This window comes from Hippopotamus amphibius, chromosome 8, assembly GCF_030028045.1.
Source record: "Hippopotamus amphibius kiboko isolate mHipAmp2 chromosome 8, mHipAmp2.hap2, whole genome shotgun sequence".
NCBI classification, from domain to species: Eukaryota; Metazoa; Chordata; class Mammalia; order Artiodactyla; family Hippopotamidae; genus Hippopotamus; species Hippopotamus amphibius.
This window is the reverse complement of record NC_080193.1, coordinates 65238941-65263744: the sequence shown is the minus strand read 5'-3', so window position 1 is coordinate 65263744 and position 24804 is coordinate 65238941. Positions and strand designations below refer to the sequence as shown.

The following is a 24804-nucleotide window of genomic DNA, read 5'->3' as shown; positions in this document are numbered from 1 at the left end:
AAGATGAAATCATATAACTTTCTTACAAATCCATGTATCTATTAGTTTAGTCAAAAACTTATATGTGATTGGAATACCCTTTAATAATTTATTACAAAGTATTTTCTTATCAGGCATAACCAGAATTAGTCTATGGTAACAGGATTTCAAAACAGTGTTAGATTAAAACCATCCTAGAAAAACTTGTGCCTTTAATCTCCCACCATCCTCTGCTTTTCTCTTTTTTTCCAGCAACAAGTATGCTGTAGTTAAGTAAATTCAAGATAATTAAAGGAAACAACTTTCTTCACTGAGAAAAAGAAACATATACCCCTGAAAAATTCTTGTAGACAAGAGCTTCAGGAACCATGGCACCAGCACTGGTGTCTTCCAGGGGCATAGAGCTCCTTCTAAAAATTTTGTACAAATATGGACTTTGCAACACTGAAAGATCATTTAGCAAATGTTAAAGGAGAACAAAAAGAAAATTTTTTTAAATTCAAATAAAACAAACATGTAGAAATAAGTTTAAAAAGTACAATTCTTCATAGTATATTAACTACACTCAAGTCCAACGTGCTGGCCCAAATTTCTAGGCACTTTGTCTTATTTCCTTCTCTTTCAGCTTCCTGCTTTAATCCAAGTGGCAAATATAAATATACTAGGAGGCAGGGGACCTTGGTCCTAAATATACTACTTGCTATATGACCTTGGATAAATCGTTTACCTTTTCTGGGTCTCTATTTCTTCATCAATAAAATTGGGAGGTTGAAAATTACATGAATTCATTATTATTACCTAGAAAGGTCTGTCTTACAACTCAACTTATATCTCCATTCTCTAAGCACTTGAAAGAACTGTTCTTTGTAGAGTTGATCACTCTTAAGCTCCATGGTCCCTGCCTGTCCCATTTATTGTTGAATATCTGGCTCACAGCAAGTAGTTAACATGTGTAGAACAAGCAACTGAATGAATATATATGCTTTACTACGAGTATACCGCTATGAAAAACCTGAGATTGCTTCTTTAGTCCTAGGACTCTCTTTACCTAACTGCACACATAATATGAACACACAGACATAACGGACATCTTTTCTCTCTTTGAAAAAAAGTCCGACTTATGAAAATATTACTATTTTCTTGAGTCAGGATTTGACGTCCCTTAGCAGCTGATGGTAGTCTTAATTAATATTCTAAAATGTCCACAACATTCTCATTTAAAGAGAATAATCCTTTTCACAAGCCATAACTTTAAAAAAGATTATTTAAACATAATGATATTTTTTACTAGCAACTTAAAGTGGTTTAAGCACATCAGGACTTACAAAATAATTTGAATTTTCAAACTGGGTTATTAGGCAATTAAGTTCCCTGAGTCTATGCCCCTAATAATTGGCAGAATGAATATATGAAAATACCAGGGGTGGGGGGGTACGGGGAGAGAGAGAGGGAGAGATACGGAGAGAAAAAACACTTTGCAGAACTTGTTTAAAATTTTAAACATTACTTCATGTGGAAAATAGTAAGGACATTTTGTCTTTGAGTCAATACCTTGCTATTTTAAACACATATAGAGTTATCTTTGTTTAGTTTTCTATAATAAAAGTAGCGTTTATATGAAAGTCCCCATAAAGGTTTGCAAATTATTAGACTAAAATACTAAATTTTAAGTATTGTTAGTTTTAAAGAGAAAATTCATAATAAATTATTTTACATAATAATGCCTCCTAAGTGACTATTAGACAGTCTTCTATTACTTATTTGTCTAAGCAACCATTTACAATTCTCTTTTAAAAGAGATGGTTTTGAGTTTTCTGGTCATCTTCATTTACTATTTTCTGTATCTCAAACTGTTCATCACTTTCTTAAATTGATGAATTATAGACCTGTGCAATATTTTACATGAGTAAAAACAAACATTTATTTCAAATGTTTTTCTAATACATCTTTCTAAAAAAAAGAAACTTCTTATAATCATAGTGCTTTTCAAAAGTTCACTGTACAATAATTTATTCTTTGAAACTTGGAATCACTTTTAACAGAAACTAAACATTAAGAATGATGGTTAAGTTTCTTGGGTGGCTCAGAAAAGCACATCAAAGCAATAGTACTACAGTATTTACTATGAGAAACAGGAGAGAAGTTTTCTACCTAGCTCATCAAACGGGGGTGGGAGGTGGAGAAGCCAGCTGATAACTATGAAAAGATACTCAGCCATTAAATGTCCTAAGAGATAGACAGGCCACCACTTAGCTTTAATTAGTCTAATTCCAGTTAAGACAATTTTTTTTTCATAGAATCTTCCCAGTGAATCAACCTTAAATAAGAGCACACATCCAAAGGAGACACAAGCCAATGCAAGTTTTGTAGAACAGAATAATATACCTTCAACATTTAGTCAACTAATAAGTTTGTTGTTTGAATAGTTAATAAGGAGTAGAGATGTGTGGTTCAACATACTGGCACATGGAATATTCTGAATTCTAACTTTAGTCTTTCTACTGATTTTAAATACTGCCATGCTTTAAAAGATCCCAAACTTTCTTTACGTCTCACTTTCTTTATGTGAAACAGTAGGGATTTTTTTTCCCTCTATCTCTAAATAATAAGATTAAGAAGTAAAAAATAGTGTAAAGAACTTGGCAAATATAAAATGCAACATAGAAGTCTGATATACTTTTCAAGGAACTGTAAATTAAACTGAATTTGCTTTATTCTGCCAAATGAAAAGTTACTAAATTAGGCTCTTACCAAAACACATTAGTCACCATTAAAAAGAATGAAATAATGCCATTTGCAGCAACATGGATATACCTAGAGACTGTAATACTAAATAAGTCAGAGAAAAAAATGATACAAATGAACTTATTTACAAAACAGAAACAGACTCACAGACTTAGAGAACAAACTTATGGTGGGGGGGGGAGGAGGGGTTGGAAGAGTTATGGAGCTTGGGGTTGACATGTACACACTGTTATATTTAACATGAATAACCAACAAGGACCTGCAGAATAGCACAGGGAACTCTGCTCAATATTATGTAACAACCTAAGTGGGAAAAGAATGTTGAAAAAGAATAGATACATACATATGTATAACTGAATCACTCTGTTGCACACCTGAAACTAACACAACATTGTTAATCAACTACACTCCAATATAAAATAAAATGCTAAAAAAAAATTAGTCACAAATTTTTTCTATATTACAATATTAACAGTTAACACTTTTATGGCATTCAGTATATTCGAGGCATTTTAAAGGTGATATATATATATATTCAAATCTCTACTCTACCACTTCACCAGCTATGTGCCATTTTGTGCCTCAATTTCCTCATCAGTAAAATAGGTGTAATACATGTGCCCACCTCAGGGTAGTCTAGAGTCCAGGTTTTTAACTTTTTTCCAATATTGCCTGTTCAAAGTGGGGTAATTAAGATTTTAAAAATAAGGAAATCTATTTAATACTATTTCACTTAATAAGAATTACCAAAAGTACAACTGTAAGCTATCAGTAGACAATAGAGTATCTACATTAACAGTGTGACCATTTACTCAAATTTCTCTAATATCTGAGTTCAACATTTATATGTGCCCATTTTATTAGCAAATGTACAGAAAAACAAAAAGATGAAGTAAATCAAGCCCTCATCTGCAGAATTTCAGGAAAGTCTTACAACAGTTTTAGGAATAACAGATTATTTTATTTTTTAAAAAGGTAAACAATTTAAAATTTTAATGTACACATAATTTCGCAAAGATTCTAAAACATCATTATTACTAATGGAAGAAGCAGAGAAGGAAAAGGAAAGGAAACCAAGTTTTAGTGAACGTCCACGACATGCTAGGACTTCATATGCACTTGGTATCTATCATTTAATAGTCACAACTCAGTGAGAAATGCATCACTATACTAATTTTATAGATAACTAAAGTTCAGAACCATAACAGCTCACCAAAGGTTGAATACTACAGTAATCAGTATATTGAGCCCGTGTTCAAATCTAGGCATGTCTCTGAAGCTGTAGAGGTTGTCCCTATTGATAAAAAGAGTATAATGGTTATCACTGATCATCTGTGAATATAGTGGTTAGAAGAGTATAGAAACATACTGTTAAGTTTAACATTTAATTTTAAGGATAAATTTCATAACCTTTCTTTCCCAAAGTTGTAGGATTTTAACAACAGAAAATGGTATTTGTCTCACTTTTACGTTCTTAACACAAGTTCTTGCATAGGTGCATACAAGCTGTGAAGTAATATGAGGAAATACTTCCTGAAGTGTGTTTCTTGAAATGTTTTTTCTGGTTGTTAAGATTAAATAAGATAATGTATGAAAAATGCTTAGCACAGTGAGTGGCACAAAGTAAGCACTCAATAAATGTTAGTGATTACTACTGCAGTAAAAAAAATCCTATTCGGCATACTTTAATCATGTTTTCTAAACTTTCATGATGAAACCTATTGGGGGGTTGGGGGGGTAGAGAGGGATCATACCTATTAACTTGTCACAGAACTAGGGATCTTCGTAATATACTTTGACAGACAGACAAGTAGAAAGCTGTAAAACAGAGGGAACACATCAATCACAGAATAATTCCCAAGTGATTCATTTCTGTTTAGAAGGTACAATGACCCCTTAGAGTTATTTAAATTTAGTAAACTGTCTTTTCAAACACTAATAAACTTCCCAAATACTTATGGTCTATGAATCATTGGTAGTTCACTAGACACTATAATAAATCAATGCTAGTGATACTGTCTCATTTAGAATGTTTTATAAATAAGTAAAAAAGCAAATACGTAAGTAAATAAACACTAAACTCAGTTCTGTAGTTCTTAACTTTAGATGTTAATTTGTTTTAAAAGTCATACTTGAGAATGCCAGGAAATTAAGTTCAAGTTCACCTGATGAAGGACAATGCACTGGCAGAACCCATCAACCAAGAGTAATGTAATGCACCCTGTCTATTCAGCAAATGTTTGCATTATCTTTTGCCTTTTCCTTACACTTTAACACATTTTGTGATATTTTGGTCTTAGTAAAATTCAAGTAACTATCCATTTTTTTTTATAATATTCTTATTACTTGGGGGCATTTCTTGAAGTTTTAGTTATTAACTACATTGTTTATTAATACAGACAGAAACTGGTGTTCACAGAGGCTTAAAGTTTAAAGATCAACAAGAAATGAAAATGTCTTATTGACAATGCTCTAAGTTAAATGGAAAATAAGAATTAAAAATTAAATTTCTTCAACTTTGTCTTTAAAGGTACTACTCCAAGGGAGATACATCAATATTTCCAAGGCTAACATAAAGGCCTGAAATAGTTAACATAACTTAGTAATTTATAATTACTTTTGACTGTATGAATTACTCTAAAAAATAAAAAAACCAAAATAAAGTTGGCATTGTATTGTTACCATTTTGCAATTCTACTTTTCTTAAAAGAAGTTAAAAAAATTTTGTGTTCCAATAATGTTGACACAAATACGTTAAGATTTGGAACACTCAATTTGTGAATGTGATGTCTTCTACTTTCTGTCTTGGTATGCTCCAGACATCACACTGTTTCACATCCAGGTGCCAGCTGAGGGCCTTCTCAAGTTGTCCAACTGAATGTGACAATCATTTACTATGATCTCTTACACTAGCCTGGTATACTGGCAGATGTATTCTTTTTCTTCATTATTCAAACTTAGTCACACCCAGGACACACTCTTGGGCACATACAGACATCAATTTAATCTCCTGTTTTGCTTTTCTCTTCTAACTTCCACCTAGGTATGTTTAGGGTACAACATTATATTCACTACTTTCCACTGTTAACTGTGTTAAAGGGGTTTTAGGAGACCTGACTACTACAACAATGATTCTTTGGGAAAAAGCATTACATTACTATTTTTTAAACTGAAATAAAATGAACTCCTATAACAACCTTTTTATAAGTATAGTTGACTCTTGAACAACAAGAACTTGAACCATGTGGGTCCACTTATACACAGATTTTCTTCAGTAGTAAATACTACAGTACTACATGATCTGCGCCTGGCTGAATCCTCCCATACAGAGGAACCTCAGAGAAAAAGACTGACTATATATTACACTCAGGTTTTTGACTGCTTGAAGGTTGGCATCCTCAACCCCCTGTGGTAGTAAGCTTTTGTGCTGAGTGTAAAGAATATTAGTCTAAGTTTAAATAGTAACCCTAAGGATAAGAAAATCTTGGCCTACAACATCCTGCAATTTGGCTCCTACATAACTCCTTAGCATCGCTTCTTACCATGCGCTCCCTAGTTCTTCTGTCACTCTGACCTTCATTTAATGTTAGGTACTATACTCTCCCCACATCAGGACCTTTGTACATACTGTTCCTTCCTTCTCCCTCTTGATCAAGTTAACGCAAATTCATCAAGATTTCAGTTAACTAAACACTTTCTCAAAACAAAACAAAGCAAAAGCTTCCCTTTGTCCCACTAATTAATTATCTTTCTAAAAGTCCTCATATTAAACAGCAAACGAAACAGTTCCAACTTGCACTTATTTATATGATTATGTAATTACTATCCTTCCCTATTTCTAGGACTTCAGTTTAGAAGAACAAGACCCACGTCTATTTTTCCTCACTATTCTGGTAATCACATAAAAGGTGTCAACCTACATTTGTTGAAAAAAGACATTGTCTCACTGCTGATTTAAAAAAAAAAGAGATAACAAACACTGAATCAATGATCCCTACACAGTTTTAAAAGAAAAAAATTTTATGACTTTTTTGACAAAACAAAATACAGAGTCATATTTGATATAAGTTGTTAAACTTGCCATTTTTCAGAAAAAAAAGTTCAGTACATGGTGGTAAGGGGTAGGTGGGATGGTAACTTACATGATGGGGTCAGCTGGAAATAAATGCAAATAAACCTTATAAAGTAAATGGAGGAAACATAAGCTATATCTTTTTGTTATTTTTAGAATTTATTTATAGGTAAGACTTATAGTTTTAATTGTGTATTCTTTACTGCTGATCCTACAGACCAAGCTGAGTATGAATTTTAATTATGAAGGGAAAAAGAACCTCAGTAACCTTGGATAAAATTTTCCTATTTTAACTGTAGTGTTTCATTTCCAATTCATATTCACAATACACTTGCTTCAGACTCTGACGGATATTCCAGTCATAATTGCAAAGAACTATTCACTGTCCTATTTTTTATGCAAGTTATTTTTTCCCCTATTCCTTTTCTGACCTGCATTCTGGGAATTAAACTTTTAAAAATATGAATGCAAAGGATATTATTTCTAACCACTTTCCTAATTTATCAGGTTATTCTGAATTTTAATCCTAGCTTCCAAACTAGTAAAAATATGTCTCCATCCCCCTATCCCATTGGAAACTTTGTCTTTACTTGAATTACTCTCTTCTGTGTCAACCTAGAATCTCTCCTCTACCTAAACTCTGATTAATTCATGTTCTCCCAGGAAGTCCACTGTGATTAACTCTATAGAATTCTAATTGCTTCTTTACTCTGCATATTTACATACTCAGTTTGATGTTATTTTACAAAGGCTCCTAAAGTGTTTTTAAAGTACAAGTTTCAATCACTTAAAAAAAAAGGACTTAATCTTAAAACCTGTTTTATTTTTTCTTCTATTCAAACCAGTACCTAAACACAGAAAACACTATAAAAATGTTAAGTGACTATGCCATCTGTATTGTGAATAAGCATACAAAATTTTGGATCACTGATTAAAATAACAAAAGTCCATCCTAGGCCCACATATTACATCTTATCTCAGACTGAAACTGCTTACTGTCTACCACTTTAAGACTGATAGTATTCACCACTGGTTCTCCAGTCTATATTTTCCCAGGAAGTGAGAAATGCATTTTGCAATAAGAAGCAAAATATTTAAAAATCAGGATAGATTACATCCATGGTTCCTGCCTCAAATGACTAGGCTTTTCACCCTGTTGGATAAGAATGGATCAGTCTAACAGACTTTATTCTGTATCAAGCTATGATGATTGTTAGCCAATACTCAATTCTCTTCAAGGTAGTCATAAGATATATCCATGTGATGATTAGGGGCTAGGACTGCAATTTTCCTGCATCATTCTTTTCCTCAATCTTTTAATACACAAGTATATTCTCCCATTATAAAATTATTACATGAATATGAGCTTATTCTTTAAAAAATAAATCCAAGTAATACTAAAGTATGCAAAACACTAAGAGTTCTTCAACCTTCCAGCATCCCACTTATATACTTTCTATAAACTAAGGATACAATTTGGTACATATTTTCCAGATCATTTCTTAATGTATTTACATAAATATAAAACATATATTTTATACAATTTTTAGTTTTATAAATATGTATGCATATACACAAAACTGTATTATATGTATGCAAATATATACATTCTTATATGTTGTATGTATATTAATCTGTGTTTTTTTTATATAAATGGGATCATACTGTGCACATTATTTTGTGACTTGGTTTCAATTTAGCTTATCTTACAGATCTTTCCAGGTTTTTAGCCTGCAAGTCAAATTTTGCATGGTTGTTGTCAGCTCTTATCTTTAGATACCATAGGTAGCATTTCCTAATGTTCTACCCTATAATAATTCCAAAATAAGATCATTACTCTCAGTGCCAAGGAAAATGAATACAGCTTTTTTCCATTGTAATGTTTCTTAATTAAAAGCATTTTAGCAAGTTTTCATTCAATTTAATATAATTTTCATCAAACCTAAAATGTTTAAATCTCCTTTAAATTTGTATTTTAATAAAAAAAATGTATATATGTAAAGAGTATATACATTTAGTAAGTCAAGGCCTAAAATTAATAAAAACTAAAATTTAGTTTTATAAAAAGCAAAAGTGATATAATATAGCAAATTTGCCTGCTAATTAGAAAAATTAGACACATACACAATTCATTTTCTGACTCACTGAGGTAAACTGTACAAAAGACAGAGAAGCTGCTGAAAAAATGTTTTCAGAGAATTCTTAACAGCTTAAAAAAAACCTTTAAAAACAGTTTATCAATGTACTTAAACACAGAAACCACAAACAGTTGGAGCAGCAGACCAGAAAAGCAACATAAGATTAAATTAAAATCTGTATTATGTGGATCTAGTCTCCTATCTCACATATGAGAATACTGTAGTAATGTGACTGCTACTTTTGTTTTCTAATAGACAAAATATGGCTATATTCTTCAAACTAGAAACAGGAGTCAAATCAATTGGATGGCAAACTAACACATACTAAGAATTTACTAATCTTAAAAAAGCTAAACGGGACCATTTACATAAGTTGTGCAATAATATAAGCTGCTAGGTTTTATTATCAAAAAAGATTGTTGAAGGAAATGCTATACTACTTCTAGAAGAAAAAAAGCTTCATTTTTAGAATTGTATGAAATAATTAAATGTTAATACTTCCTCAATAAAAAAAAAAGGGAATTCATAGGAGTGCCATGATTTAGGAAAGCCTATGGCTTCACAAAATCATTGCCATTATTACTGGCGGTATTTGTAGCTGGTAAGAGCTTTCTGATACATAGTGAACAGAACACTGTAGCTTTAATTGAAGTTTGAATGTTATAAACAGTTAGATGTCTGGCTCTGGCCTGCATTCTAATACCATCAGCAGAACAGAGATGGGAAGCATAAACAAACCTTTTAACTAGATTACAGTCTCTAAAATGGCCAAGAAATCCTTCAGCACAAACTCCTGTGTGACAAATGTGGAAGAAGGAAAATGATTTTGGAATAATGCTAAAAAACAGCCTCTAAATTTCTGTCATTACTGGAACATGTAATTGATTTCCTAAATATTTTGATGTCACTTAACATTCATTAATGATAAACTTTATATTTACTTTCCAAATAAATAAAAATCCTTTTTATTTTACATAGCAGCTATTTTTTAGATCAGTATATTCCAAGTAAAGCAGCTATTTAAAAATCAATACTTTCTTTTATAGAATGTGGAATACCTCACTCCCCCAAAACCAGTGAACTTAGATTATTATTTTTAGATACTAGTAATATTAAGAATGTATAGATTAAGTTAATTCGTGGTCAACAGATTAGTAGACACTTCTGGACTCACGGTATATAGAAAACAATAGCTTTGAATACAAGGAAAAAAAAATCACAGAATTTAATTACAAGTTCTCTAAGAAAAGATTATATAGGTCAAGTGAAATAAGCACTCAAACCAGAATTACTCACAACCAACTATGAATGAAGTATATGCTTTTCACCAGGTATGATATCGTTAGTGATTTTCTTTTCTGTTATGTCTAGCTACATTAGAAGATATACCTTAATATATGTTAGGCCTGGCTTGCACCTTGTCCCTCTGAAGAATTATACTGAGTCATTCCAACTTCTAAAATCTTACATGATATAGAAATACCTCAAAAAGAAATGTTTAAGTGTTACAATCTCTACTTTTAACTGAATTATGTTTAGGTTATCTACGGAGATTATTTAGGATCACAGACTTATTCAATCCCACCAATTATTCAGATTGGTTTAAAAGCAAGAAATCACATTTGTTATTAACTTTCCTTTCTGAAGACTACTAGATGACATAGAGCAGTTCTTTAGCATTTAAAAATATTTCGAAACTCTACAGGTCATAATGCTTTGGCATAACATTTATAGGATATTAGAGTCAATGTAAGTATACAGGATGAATTGCATTACTTAGAATGGATATGAAAGTTACTTGATTCATAAAATAGAATTTAAAAAAATTACTCTTTTCTCCTAAAAGCAACAGACATAAAAATCAACTCTGATTAGCTGGGTCAAAAATTATCTTAATTCAGTAGCTGCTTTAAAGAACAACTGTATAATAATTTAGGCATCTAGAGAATCCAAGTTGTCCATTCTTATAGTAAAAAAATTTGACTTTAAGCAATACTAAGAATAGTATATAAAACTTAATTCTATACACATGATGTAGTAATTATGAAAATATTGTAAGATAGAGGGTCCAAGAATTATGTATACATACACACCAAAACATTAGGCAATATAAACTCTCCTTTGCTTACAAGTTTTCCATTATCAACAGTTATATAAAAATTTTTATAGTAAATATGCACTGGGTTACAAATTGCTGGAACCTCCAAACTTCATGAAACAAAATGCCAAATTTAACTCCATGCAAGACAAAGGAAGTTCAATATATAGAAGGCCTACATGTCATTTTTGCCATGCAAATAGAAGACTGACTTTATGTATATTTTATTTCAAGTTGCTCAGTTGTCTGCATTTATGTTCCTTATAAAGGATTGGATTTTTTGGTTTGGTTTTCTGTATTTGTAAATTTTTAGAAATTTTCCATCGCTCTATAAATAAGCTACTGGAGCCATAATTTTACTAATGTTTACCAGAGTACTTACTGATTGATAAAAACTCTTTATTGTGACTGTGTTTTTAATTAGAAAGTGTCATAAATTTACTATGATGGACTATTTTGCTGCCACATGAAAAAATCTTGTTTTGTCAGTAATAGGTTTCCTTATTTATAACATGGGGACAATGTTATAAAGTTCACAGGACCACAGAAAGGACTGAGACTGATAATACATATCACAGTGCTAGGGCACTTATAATGGTAAGTATAATTATTACTAAAATAGAAAGTTAAGAATGAACGTGAAAGAGATCAGAATTGATTGACCCTCAGAAGTCTATTTACCTTCACAAGATGCTGTACCAGCAGGGGATCCCCTCCTTTTTTAAAACTGTGAATCAATATTATTCTAAAAGGTATATAAAAGCAAAGGAAATTCAGGAAATCTCTCTCTCTAATAAACTTTTAAATTTACATATGAAAACTATGACAGAACTATGACAGTATATTTTTTGTTTTTAAGACATCCTTCAACTAAGAAATTTCCAACTCATTTTACTAAGGTTGTAATAGAAATGGTATCACATAATAAGATTAAAAAATTGCAATTGATTTAATACTAGAACTGGGAAGTTTCCTACGAGCATCTTGGAGAAACACATCTAGTACACATTAAAAATTTCAAAACTCCTAAATGGTGCATACTATAATTATTCCATGATAATTAATTCATACTGTCAGCTTAAACTATAGTAGAAAATAACTAAATACTCAAAATGATACTGTACAATGTCTGCCAATGAACCATGAAAGATAACCTCTTACATGAGATATAAAGAGAAAAAAGTTACTTGTGAGGGAAAAAAGTTCAGGATTAGAGAGTTGGGTTTTTTTTTTTTTTGTAATAATTGAATAAGAGATACTTAACGAATAGTGTAGGTCACCTTCAAATAAAAGTATAAAGCAATAAAATACCAGCAATGATAGCCATATATACTATCTTCATGGTCTAACATTACTGAATTATATACAGAATAGAAATCCCCAGAATACAATATCAAGCGGAAATTTTTCTGTTCTAATAAAATACAGCAATATCCTTTTTAAACATGCATTTTCCCACCTAACAGTATCAATTTAGTTGATAAAATTTATTTAGGTAGAGACATCAAATAAAGATATGACCAAATATACTTGTGGAATACAATTAAGATACCTCTTCATTTTAAACTTTAGGGACCCATCCTTGTTTCTCAGATGCCTAGCACAGTGCCTGACATACAGTGGACGCTCAATAAACATTTAATGAATAATTAAGTACAATATGTTTTGCACATACATTCAAAATACAGACAAGTTTGCAAAAGTACATAAGTTGGACATAGGGCCTTCTGGCTGACTTCCTGGGGTCCCACTGATGACTAGGGATAAATCTTCAAATCCATAGAAAACTGGAAAGTTGATAATTGTCTGGGTAAGGACCAAAAAAACAAAGTCAGGAAAACACGTCACCTAAGTATCAGTTGCTTTAAAGAGCTGGTAAAAGCAGCCTAATCATTCCAATAACCTATTGTACCAGTTACTCAATGAAATGAAATTTAAGTGTATCCTGAACATTTGCTAGTACATTCTTAACTGGAATTTTTTCTCATACCTTTTTTAAAATAAATCACTTTTGTGAAATTGCATCCTGTACAGAATATGTTTTACTTATTATGAGTACTATTTGTTAATAGGATTTAATTTGGCTATTAGAAAAAGTGAGAACCACAGAAATGATAAAGAAAAAAAATTCATGGTTGTGAATAAATTGTAGCAGGAAGGAAAGGAAAATGGAAGAAAAGGAAGAAATTCTACATCTGAGAGTCAAGAAATTCAAATATGCCTAACTCTAATATCAATTATGACAAAAAACCAGTAGGGCCTACTGTGTACAAGACATAGTGCTGTGAAGTATATAAATGTTAACAAGAAAAAAATCTTTAGTCTTACTTAAGTAGTTCATAGAGTATGAATCACAAGTAAATATTTATAATATAATATGAATTCTTCTTATACACATATGGGTCCTTAATACAAAATAAGTGTATTCACTGATTAATTGGAAGGGCGGGGGAAAAATAAGCATTAGGGAAAGTTGAAATAATTCTCAAATAGTAATAATCCACAATGAGAGAAATCAGAATCTCCTAAAAAAATCAACAACAAATTACTGAGTTATAAATGGACAAAATCATGGCTTTATAGCTATTTACCTCAATATTCTTGGAATAGTCCCCCATATAATATCCTTAAGTGCGATACACAGAATTGTGCACAGTAGTTTCATTTCTGACAAAAGAAAATGAGGTAGGGTACCACAGCAAATGTCAAGACATCAGAATTCTCTGGTCCATGTGCTGTCCACTTACAGGCCTTGGAACTACGTGCAAGTTCCTCAAACTCTCTGAACTTCAGCAATATGGTAAATGAAGAGTTAAAGTGACCGCCAAGATATCACCTAGTTGAAAATTACAATTCTAAAATATATCTTAATACTTAAAAAATAATAAAAATAAACAGTTTTCTAAAGGTAAGTCATTATCCAACTTAGAGGAGCTCTGGAATCTTCAAACCATATAGGGTTACCCTGAGGGTGGTGGGATAAGAAATGCTTTCAAAGGAAAACAGAAAGTAAGTAAAGGTGTAAATTTTAAAGTAAAGTAAAGTAAATCAAGTTGTAAATTTTCACTCAGCTGCCTACTGAGAAGCTACCACCCCAGTTATCCACACAATTTGCTTTACTTAAGAGTGATTTCTTCATTAAGTTCTACTGTCCATTTTTTATGTTAAGGTTGCTCAGGTGTTAAGGTGAGGACAAGAAATCCTAGGTGGACCTGGAATAGTAGTATTGGGAGACAAACTTCAACTTGGCACAGATTTCTACTTAAGGGCACCAATTACACCTCAGAGAAAGGTAAGAAATTGTTAAAATTTATAATAGGAAAGAGGGAAATAGGACCATGTTGTTTACTGCTACACAGCTTTATTTTTTCCCCCTGTGTGTAAATGTCTACTTTTGCACACAGTTGGTAATTAAAATTTTACAGAACAAGTTTCTACATACGCAATGCTTTTCTGTCATTAAAGTATAAGTATATTGTGTTTTGGCTTTACCATCAAGAAAACAAAAAATTAAAAGTATTATGTTTTTCTAATATTTATGTCAAATATCCTTCTAGATGTATTTTTCTTGAATCCTTTCTAGTTGATCAAATTGCTGTTTTCATATTGCCAGTCTGATCACAAAATTGCTACTTTACAGGAGAATATTTTTTGCTGACATAAATTATGGGATCAGAGATACCAATGCTGTTACAGAAAAGGGTGTGTGTGTGAGAGAGAGAGAGAATGTGTGCATCCATCTTTAAGGAAAGGATAAAGAAATGTACATATGAAACAAAAATACCACTTTCCAATCAATGTAAGCCCTAGTAAAAGGCCTACATCAGAAACATACTTTCTAGCATTTCTGGAATCAAATACAATACTGAATTTGAAAACCATTCACTAAGAACATACCAAGTGAAAATGAAGAATAGTTATTTTTATCAAGACTGTTACTCTATAAACCTAAATTTGGATTTATCTTTCATTTTACATCTCACTACAATGCATATACTAACTACAACATCATGATTTCTTTGACTCATGAAAACATATTTTAGAAATTTGTCTCCTTTCACATATAGTGAGCAATTTGGTTCAGTACCCCCAAGAGATGAAAAACTCATCTCAATTTACAACAGTAAATAAATAATTCAGTTAAAACTGAAAGTGGTACCAATACAGCAAACTATTGATGGAGAGGTTTGGCCTTCCATGAAGCCAGAACAACATAAAAGTTTTCAATGGGGATTACTTGTTCAGACAAGTTACAAAGATTAGAAAAATACCCAGATTAATTATGAAATAGATAATATTCTCATCTTATGTAAAATACCAGGAACGTATATAGGGAAAGACAATACCAGTGGTATTTAAACTTTAAGCATTTTAAGCTTTGAACTTTACATGCTGATATATGAAACAAACATTTAACAAAAAGAGCAATAATACAAGTCAAAACCTCACCAAAGGCCTCTAGCAACCAAAAATTTGAAATTTTCTAGGCAAGTCAGACAAAACGAAAAAAAGGAAAATTATACCCAGAAAGCAAAACCAATCAAGTCTGTTCCAACACTGAAGTCAATATCCAAATCACATACAGCACCAAAAAGGGGAAAACAGGTCTACAAATGGATAAGCAGTTCCGATACAATCCAGATCCCGACATTTTCCCACTCAGAAACAAATGCAGTGGAGCTTTTCCTAGGGAAAAAGGAAAAAAGCTCTCCAAATGATTTTTTTAAAGTGACATCTAGAAAGTGTGCCTCTTTCTGTCTCTTTCCCTGGCGCCTCATTGGAGGAAGGAGGGGGTTGTTTTTGTATTCTCCCCCATTGGAGCAAGACACAATCAGATGTTAGCTGGAGGAGAGAAACCACTTTTGACAACAGCAAATAAAAATAAAAAGTGCCCTTCCTCCTCTGACAGGATGGGCACCCACCTCACACACCCCTCCCCACTCCAACCCCTCCTTCACCACCCCCCCAGCACCACCCCCTCCTCACCCCGGAGCTCCACTGCGTATGTGGTTTGGTGCTACTGTTGCCCCGGAGTTAAAGTCAGAGCCAAAGGAAGGCAATGAAGCCCCCACAGACACACTTACCTTTCCTGCCCCCCACTTTTGAGTGCCTTCCCTGGAGCTGTGGAGGATGACACAAAGGGTAATAAAGGGGGGGGGGGGGAGTGGAGGAGGAGGCGAAGGAGGAGGAGAGCTGGGGAAGTGGCTGCTCCTGGGTGTAGTGAGATGTCTCCAGCCAGGGCCAAGCAGCAGCAGCAGTAGCAGCAGCAGCAACAGCAGCAGCAGCAGCAACAGCAGCAGAGAAGGAAGGGTCTGTGTTGCTAAGAGGCTTTTGGTCTCTTTCTCTCCTCTCACGGCCAAAGAGGAGGAGGATGGAGGGGGCTCGGGAGGGAGGCTTGTGGAGGGGTGAGGGGGTAGGAGTCGTGGATGGGGGTTTTCGAAGAAGAAGAAACTCCTTCTCCTTCTCTCTCAGGCTCAATCCCCCTCTCAGGTCTCAGGGCTGGAGGGTGGGGGAAGGAACTCAGCCGCCTTCCCCCCACCCCCCTCAATTCAAGGTTGAAGTGGGGTAAAATTAGTGTCCTGTCCCTTTAAAAATAGAAATAAAAGGTGCCCCCCCTCTGCCACTGCCTCTCTCTTCATCATCAGCTGCTGCTGCTGCTGGGGTCTCTCTGCTGGGGGGGGGAGGGGGGGTTCGGGTAGAAGAGACGGGAGGCACCCACTGCGCATGCCCCTCTCTGACGGGAGGCTGGTTGGTTGACGGCAAGAGGAGGGGGAGGGGAGGAAATGAGATGATTTCCCAGAAGGCTCCGAGGCGACCGCGACCCGGAAGACATTGTAGCAGGGGGTAGAGAGGCGGGGGCGGGGAGTAGGAGGAAGTCGCTACTCTTTAACACCCCCCCAGTCCCCTCCTCCCTCCTGAAGGAAAGTGGAGGAACGGAAGTGGGCGTAGACGGAGGCTAAAGGAGGTCACGTGTTTGGGCGGGAGGGGGCGGGGTGGGAGAGGTGGTGCCTGCGCAGGGCATGCCGGGAGTATTGGTGTATCGTTGGCAGCAGCAGGTGAAGCAGAGCAGAGTACGCGGCGAGTGGAGCTTGTGAAGCTATTCCTGTGGTCTCTAGAATCCTGTTCTGCCCTAGTAAAGGCAGGCTTTTCCGTGAGAGGTAACATGGGGTAGGCTGGCCTCAGAACGAAAGCCATGGGCTCCGGTGGCGAAAGGCGAATCGAACAGGGGAGGACGGAAGGCTGTGGAGACTGGGAATGCGGGAAGGGGAGCAGGCTTGTCTAGGCCAGGCAGGCCAGAAACTAGGCGGGCTCCTTCCCTCTTGTGGCTTCCCCGTGAGCCAGCCGGCGACGAATCCTTGACGAGCGTATGGAGTCCTGATGAGACCAGGTCTGTGGCAGGTGGTGACTACACCCGGCGATGGAGAGGAATGTGACGGTCCAGGTGTGAGAGAGAAATGGGATCTCAGGATACTCAGCGGATGACTGGTAACTGCTTCTTCAGCTCAGAGTAGGGCACCTGTCCAGGGAGAGAGAGAAGCTGTGTGAATTTTGACAACTTCTGGCATCAAACGTATTGTTTATATTGGGTGTTACGACCGTGAATCTTTACTTCGCTAACCTTCCAGGAATTCTGGAGTAGCTTTGGGGAGGGAGCAAGCTGGGAATTCTTAAGTGGAATTTCCCTCCATGTCTTGCGTTGTTGCCGCAACACAACGCCTATGGCTGTTCTCAGAAGGGGATATGAGATTGTGTAATCCTTGACATTGTGTGTTATGATTGTTAGGGAAGGGACATCATCAAAGTTTTCCCTTTCTATAGTGTAGATGAGAGATTTTTAAAAGGGTGTTTTAAGTTTCTTTGGTTATTAAGCTTCGGATTTAGAGCCGTTGGTTTCTCAACTAAATGCTACTATTTTTGCTGGAAATGTTTCCCTCATGTTAATTCAGAATATTTAAGAAAAGACTCGTGGATTTTCGTTTATAAAGTTTTATTTAGTAAAATAGCACCGTTTCTTTTTCACATTCAGTCCATATAATCATAACCAAAACCATTCCAGTCTTTCAGTTATCTTTTGTAAAGATGCTTTGAAAGATTATCACCCATGTATAGTTCCTTTGAGACCGAGGATCTGAAATTCCTCATGTTTATTATGTTGGTATTATTTAAGTCTGTAGTGGTTCTTTTAGGGTACTCTATCATAAAGTTACTATTTATTTTTCTTGTATGTTTTGGCAGTGCATCCTATTTATGCATCATCGACTACTGCTTTTACCATTTTGTGTGTGCAGTAATCTTGTCAAATGAAATATAAAGTAGACTCCTGTGCCTTAAAGTTTTGTTTATATTGAAACCAAGTGTTTGCCACTTTAGAACAGAAAAAAATTATAGCAGAGCCATCAAAGTGCCTTAGATAACAATTTTAAAATCTTTTTTCATGGCAAAATACAAAATGTCCAAAAAAGTGCACAAATCAGAGATATGCAGTATACTGAATAATTGTAAAGTGAACACTGTAGGCACAACCAAAGCGAAGAATTAGAACAGTGCTGGACACCCCCCCACCCCCCGCAATTCATTCCTTTTCATTCCTCTCTCCTCACCACTCCCAATGGTTAATTGGGATTGTCTAGATTTTTATGGTAATGACTTCCTGCTTTCATTTCAAGTATTTTTAACCACCTTTGTCAGCATTCCTAAACAATATACACTAGTTTTGCCTGTTTTTACCTATATATAACTATATTTTATGTATAATTTTTCTCATATGTTGAAATTTCAATCCTGTTACCTTTAGTTCGTGTATTTTCATTGCTGTATAGTAATATTTATAGTATAGTAAGTGTAGTGTGGTAAGTCTTTTTATGAATAACCACAAATTAACTAGTCTAGTATTAAGGGCTTTTGGATTGTGTCCAGTTTTTAGCACCTAGAAACAATGCTACTGTGAACATTTTTACACGTGCGTTGTATGCACACAGTATGTATTTCTGTAGAGTGTAGATTATGCCAAACTTTCCAAAGTGAATATATCAATTTAGACTCCCATCGACAACGTATGATAGATCCTTTTTTTCTACAGTTTTGATAACAGTTGATATTTTTTGTTTTTGCCAATCTGATAAAGGTAGCTTAATGTTACTGCTTTAATTTGCACATCTTGGTTATTAATGGGGTTGAGCATTTTTTTCAAAAATTTATGGGCTGTTTGAGTGGCAAATGTTGTAAAGCATTATGTTACTGTAAATGTCTTCACTGTACCCCATTAGTTTGACTGGGTGTAGAATTCAAAATTGATAACGTTTCTCTTCAGATTTTAGAAGGAACTCTTAGTGTTTGATATAAAATTTGAAGCCATTCTTATTTTTAACACTGCACTTTACTTTCTTCTTCTGTATAGAAGCTTCTACAACCTTTTTGTCTGAAACTTACAGAATCTTCTCTTTGTTTTACCCAGAGTTCTGAAATGTCATAGTAATGTGAGGTGACTTATGAGTCTGTAGAAATCTACTTTGCTGTGCCTTTAATGTGTTCTTTCAGCCTGGCAACCTCTATCTCAGCTCTGAGAAAGTTTCTGATACATTTTCTGTGATTTCCTTGCCTTTGTATTTTCTGTAACTGCAATTAAACATTGTACTTTTGGACCTATTTCTTTTCTCTCGTTTTTCATCTTTTTCCAGTCTCTTGCTTTACACTTTTTGGAAATTTACTTGATTTTTCAAACCTTGAAATTTTTGTTTCTCCTTTCATATTTTTAATTTTCAGTACTTTTTTTTTATCTTTGTATTTTTTCCATGGCATTCTGGTAATTTTTTTTTCTCTTTCTGGATTTAAAGTTTTGTTTTGAGATTTATTCCTCCCTATGTGCTCTGTGTTTTCTAAGTTGTTTTTTCTGTTGGTATATTTTAGTCTCATTTTAGAGTCTTTCCTCAGCTGTGTCGTGATCCTTGATTGTGCATTCAAATTTATGTAAGGGGCATTGGAGACCTATTTCATGTATGTTAACTAGGGTTTGCTAGCTATTGATGATTCTCACTGTGGAAAGATTTGGCTGGGACATATTTAAGGGGGAAAACCCTGATATCAATTTCTTTAGGTATTGGGAAACTTTTTCTCTTGGGCTGGTAAGAGTCCAACAAGAAGGATTTTCCCGTCTTCTGCCTCTAAGTCAGTGGTTCTCAGCTGTGAAAATATGGTCTCCCCAGGAGATATTTGGCAATGTCTGAGAGACACATTCAATTATCAAGAATGGGTTGCTACTGAAAACAGGTGGGTAGATGATTCAGGTGCTGCTGAACTTGAACAGGGTAGCCAAATGTCAGTATTGCCTATCATGAGAAATCCTGCTTCAAGGTGTAAGCCTGATTTCCAGTGCTCTGAGAACCAGGTGAAAGCAGAGCTCAGGAATCTCAGCATTCCATTTTTTTTATTTATTTATTTTTTATTTTCATTCTTTCATACTGTCACCCTCTACTGTGCCTGTTAGCTCCTAGTGTAGAGTCTTTCTATATTATCCTCTATAGAACTGCTTGTCTTCTGTTGGGATGGAATAGAGATTCTGTTTAATTTTAACCATTTTAGCACTGCAGGTCTTTTGAAGATAGCTTTGTCAATGAATTCTACCCCAAATTTAAAAACTGGTTATTGAGTGACCTTGATGTTATGTGTTCATCTTATTTGAACAAGATTGGCTGATGTGTCTGAATAGCTTTGTACATTTTACTAGTACTTTAATGAGAAAATAAATTATTAGTTAAACATTATAAACTAGGAGGTAAATGAAATGTGGAATAGACAGTTGTTCCCCATCCATTTATTTCAATTTGTTTACCCCTTTTCACTCCCATCTGCCTTAAATGCTTATTTTCATACAAGCATGTGTTGGGGTGCTAGTTTTTCCTAATTTTTTTCCCCTTAATCTCACATTCTTCTCTGTCTCCCTCTTCACCTCCAGTAAAAACACAATAAAATCTTAGTCTTTTTTATTTTATACTGCTTCCTTGTTTAATATTGGAATTAAGATTATTATGACATTTTGACTGAAAGGTTGAAGTCAGACTTGGCAAGATTAAAATTCCTAAATGTTTTTCTTTTGGCACACACATGCACATTTTCATCTTTCCTTAGTGCTTTCATCTTTCCACAATTTGTAAAAATATGCATGTTTTTATATAGATGACCCAGAAATGTCAACTTATATTGCTCTCTTAAAATAATCATTTCTAGTTCAATACATGTCTCAATCAACTTACTTTATAATGAGTAAATACCAAAAATATTTCCTCTAAAAGCTGGGATGGTTTGTGTCATGTCCAGTTATGTTGTAGCACCACTCTGAAGCAATGTCTGATGGGCATAATCTATTTAAAATTTTATGTTGAAGTAAGTTTTATATATGTGACATGTTTTAAAAGTTTTTTACTGTCACATTTAGCACTGATTACTTTGTATACTCAAATTATAAGATACATTATTTACTTTAAATACACAAGATAATTATTTTGTAAGTTACCAAAAAGTAATATACACTCAGTGTAAAAGTCACAAGAAAAATGAAAATCACCTATAAATAATTCTGTTACGATGTTGATAAATGTAATTTTAGTATTTTTTTACTTATGTTTCTGTACATTTATTAACAAGGCTAGATCATAGAGTTTTGTTGTATACTTTTTTAAAAAAATAGTTCATTTATTTAATTTTTTTTGGCTGAGTTGGTCTTAGTTGTGGCACGTGGGATCTTCGCTGTGGCTTGTGGGATCCTCCACTACAGTGCACGCGGATTCTCTCTAGTTGTGGCATATGGGCTCCAGAATACGTGGGCCCTGTATTTGCAGCCTCTCTAGTGACCTGCATGCTCAGTAGTTGTGGCGTGCAGACTTAGTTGCCCCAAGGCATGTGAAATCTTAGTTCCCTGACCTGAATGGAACACACATCCCCTGCATTGGAAGGCAGATTCTTAACCACTGGACCACGAGGGAAGTCCCTGTTGTATACTTTTAAAAGAAATAACATGTAGCTAGCATCTTTCCATTGTATTAAGTACTTGTGTAAAATAATATGATGCTTATTTGCTTTATATTGCAGAAATCTGCCAGCCTCTGGGAGCTATATTCCTAAATAATGCCATGATCAGTATTCACAAGAGAAAATAAAATATAAAAAATTTTCTCACTCCCTTATAAATGTTCTTCAAGCATCTTTCTTTAAAAACAACAACAAACAGATGAATTAATTTTAAAGTAGTTTAAAGTAGCTCACATTTCCCTTGAATTCCCATCCATTGTTTTGTAAATATTCCTGTAGGGTCACAATCTGCTAAAGCAGATTTTGCCCATACATTTTATTTTTTTACTTCATTTTATAGATTGTCTTATTGACATTAACTAACTACCTTTTGTGCTTACACTTCATTTTCACAAATCTTCTATAAGCTTGTATTCCCACCTGGTGTTTTCACAAATTGTGACTTTGTGCCTTTTTTTTTTCTTTGAAATTTTTTAATGGATGTGGGGTTTTTTGGTTTTTGGGGGGGGGGGGGGGGTTTGTTTGTTTGTTTATTAGTTTTCCAGAAAAATTGAATGTAGGGTACAAGGGATTGCTATGTATCCACACTCACCCAGCTTCTCTTACTGTTAACCTAGTTTCCCTTATTATTAACATCTTGCCTTAGTGTGGTACGTTCGTTGCAATTGATGAACCAGTATTGATATGTTATTATTAATCAAAGTCCACAGTTTACATTAAGGTTCACTCTGAACTGAACATTATCGGTTTTGACAAATGTATAATGACATATATCCACTGCGACAGTATCATACAGAATAGTTTAACTGCTCTAAAAGTCCCCTATGCTCTATGCTCCTATGCATGCCTTGAACTCTTTGCAACCACTGATTTTTTTATTATCTCCATAGTTTTGTTACATGGTTGGCGTGCATTGTGTCAAACGGCTCCAACCAAGGAGGTCAGTGAAAGACCCGTACCAGCAATCTCAGTCCTTGTGATAGCAAGCAAAGAATTGCAGACTAGCACTTCGGGCTTAAGCGCAAAGCAAAATTTGTTTAAAGCATAGTTACACTTAGAGAGCAGGCTGTTTCTGCGAAGTGAAACCAGTGCTCCTGTATGGGCTTTAAGGGAGTTTGTAAGGAGCGTTCTGCGGGAAGGCAGGGTGAGTGACAAGGGATGAGTATTTGACTGATAGTCCTGAGCTATGTAACAAGTTCATTCTTACCCTTGATTTGCCAAGAAGTGCCCATGGGGTGGGGATGGGGGGCAAAACTGCATGCAGGTTTTATTATAATGATGTTATAATGAGTTTGGGTTTACTGTCTAGTCTGGGCATGCTCAGCCTGGGGAAGTTCCCTCGTGTTACTGTGCCCCCTTCTTTATCAAGGTAAGTTTGCCCACCACCCGAACATAGTTTCACCCGTTCTGGGTGGGGTCAGAGAAAGGTCCTCAGATGGTTGGGGTGTGACTCAAATACTCCTCTCTTGTCTTTTTGCCACTGTCACCTGCTTGCTGCTAATGTCTAACTACCTAACAGTTTTGCTTTTTCCAAATTGTCATATAGTTGGAATCATACAGTGTATATGTACCCTTTTCAGATTGGCTTTTTCTCTTAGCAGTATGCCTGTAAGTTTCCTCCATTTCTTTTCATGGCTAAATAGCTATTTCTTTTTAGCACAGAATATTGCATCTTATGGATGTATCACAGTTTGTTCATCCGTATACCTACTGAAGGACATCTTGATTGCTTCCAAGTTTTGGCAGTTTATCATAAACATTCAGGTGCAGGTCTTTGTGTGGATGTAAGTCTTCAGTTCATTTGGGTAAATACCAAGGTGCATGATTGCTAGATTATGTGATAAGAGTATGTTTAGTTTTGTAAGAAACTGCCAAACTGTCTACAAAAGTGGATGTACCATTTTGCACTCCAATCAGCGGTAAGTCAGAGTTCTAATTACTCCATGTCTTCATCAGCAGTTGGTCCTGTCGTTGTGTTGCATTTAGCCATTCTGACAGATATAGATTGTTGTTTTAATATGAAATTCCGTAGTGATACATGATATTGAGCATCTTTCTTTATGCTTATTTGCAATCTGTATGTCTTATTTGTTAAGTTGTGTGTCCAGATCTTTTGTACATTTTTAAGCCAGATTGCTTATTTTCTTATAGTTGAGTTTTAAGTGTTCTTTGTATCTTTTGGATGCCAGTCTTTTGTCAGATATGTATTTTGCAAATTTATTTTTTCTCAGTCTGTGGCTGTTGTCATTCTCTTAACAGTGTCTTTTGCAGAACAGAAATTTTTAATTTAAATAAAGTCCATTTTATCACGTTTTCTTTCATGGTTCATAGTGTTGGTATTGTAACCAAAAATTCATTGCCAAACCCAAGAGCACCAACGTTTTTCCTGTGTTCCATTTTAGAAGTCATAGGTTTGTGTTTTATGTATAGGTCTCTGGTCCACTTTGAGTGAAAGGTATAAGGTCTGTGTCAACTCATTTTTTTGCCTGCATATGCCCAGTTGTTCCACACAATTTGTTAAATGGAGAAAGACATCTTTCTCTTTTGAATTACTTTGCTTCTTTGTCACAGATTAGTTGATTATATTTATGTGAGTTTATACCTGGGCTCTGTATTCTGTTCCATTGATTTGTTTTTCTGTTTTCTCCATTACCACACTGTATTTATTAGTTTATTTTTAGAGTAAGTCTTGAAGTGGAATAGTTTCTGACCGGCAGCTTTGTTCCTGTTCTGTGTTGTGTTGGCTG

At 34.6% G+C, this 24804-nt stretch overlaps 1 protein-coding gene and 1 long non-coding RNA gene across 11 annotated transcripts in view; one reads left to right on the top strand and one right to left on the bottom strand.

The window, feature by feature from the left end:
* LOC130858112 (uncharacterized) overlaps positions 1–16778 on the bottom strand; it is a 176972-nt gene extending 160194 nt beyond the window's left edge. For 2 of the 3 annotated variants that reach the window (XR_009054997.1, XR_009054999.1), the window contains exons 1-6: positions 16117–16778; positions 12708–12838; positions 11714–11777; positions 9673–9727; positions 4479–4542; positions 3938–4018 (exon numbers count right to left, since the gene is read on the bottom strand). This is a non-coding gene — a long non-coding RNA (uncharacterized LOC130858112). The remainder of the gene's footprint in view (positions 1–3937; positions 4019–4478; positions 4543–9672; positions 9728–11713; positions 11778–12707; positions 12839–16116) is intronic. The other variant, XR_009054998.1, reaches the window with a different exon arrangement.
* Positions 16241–24804, top strand: part of ORC4 (origin recognition complex subunit 4) — an 87317-nt gene continuing 78753 nt past the window's right edge. For 3 of the 8 annotated variants that reach the window (XM_057743963.1, XM_057743964.1, XM_057743955.1), the window contains exon 1: positions 17050–17129. The gene's annotated coding sequence lies outside the window, so the exon portion shown is untranslated. Of the gene's footprint in view, positions 16343–17027; positions 17191–24804 lie in introns of those variants that run through there. The other 5 variants (XM_057743962.1, XM_057743958.1, XM_057743959.1 and 2 more) reach the window with 5 other exon arrangements.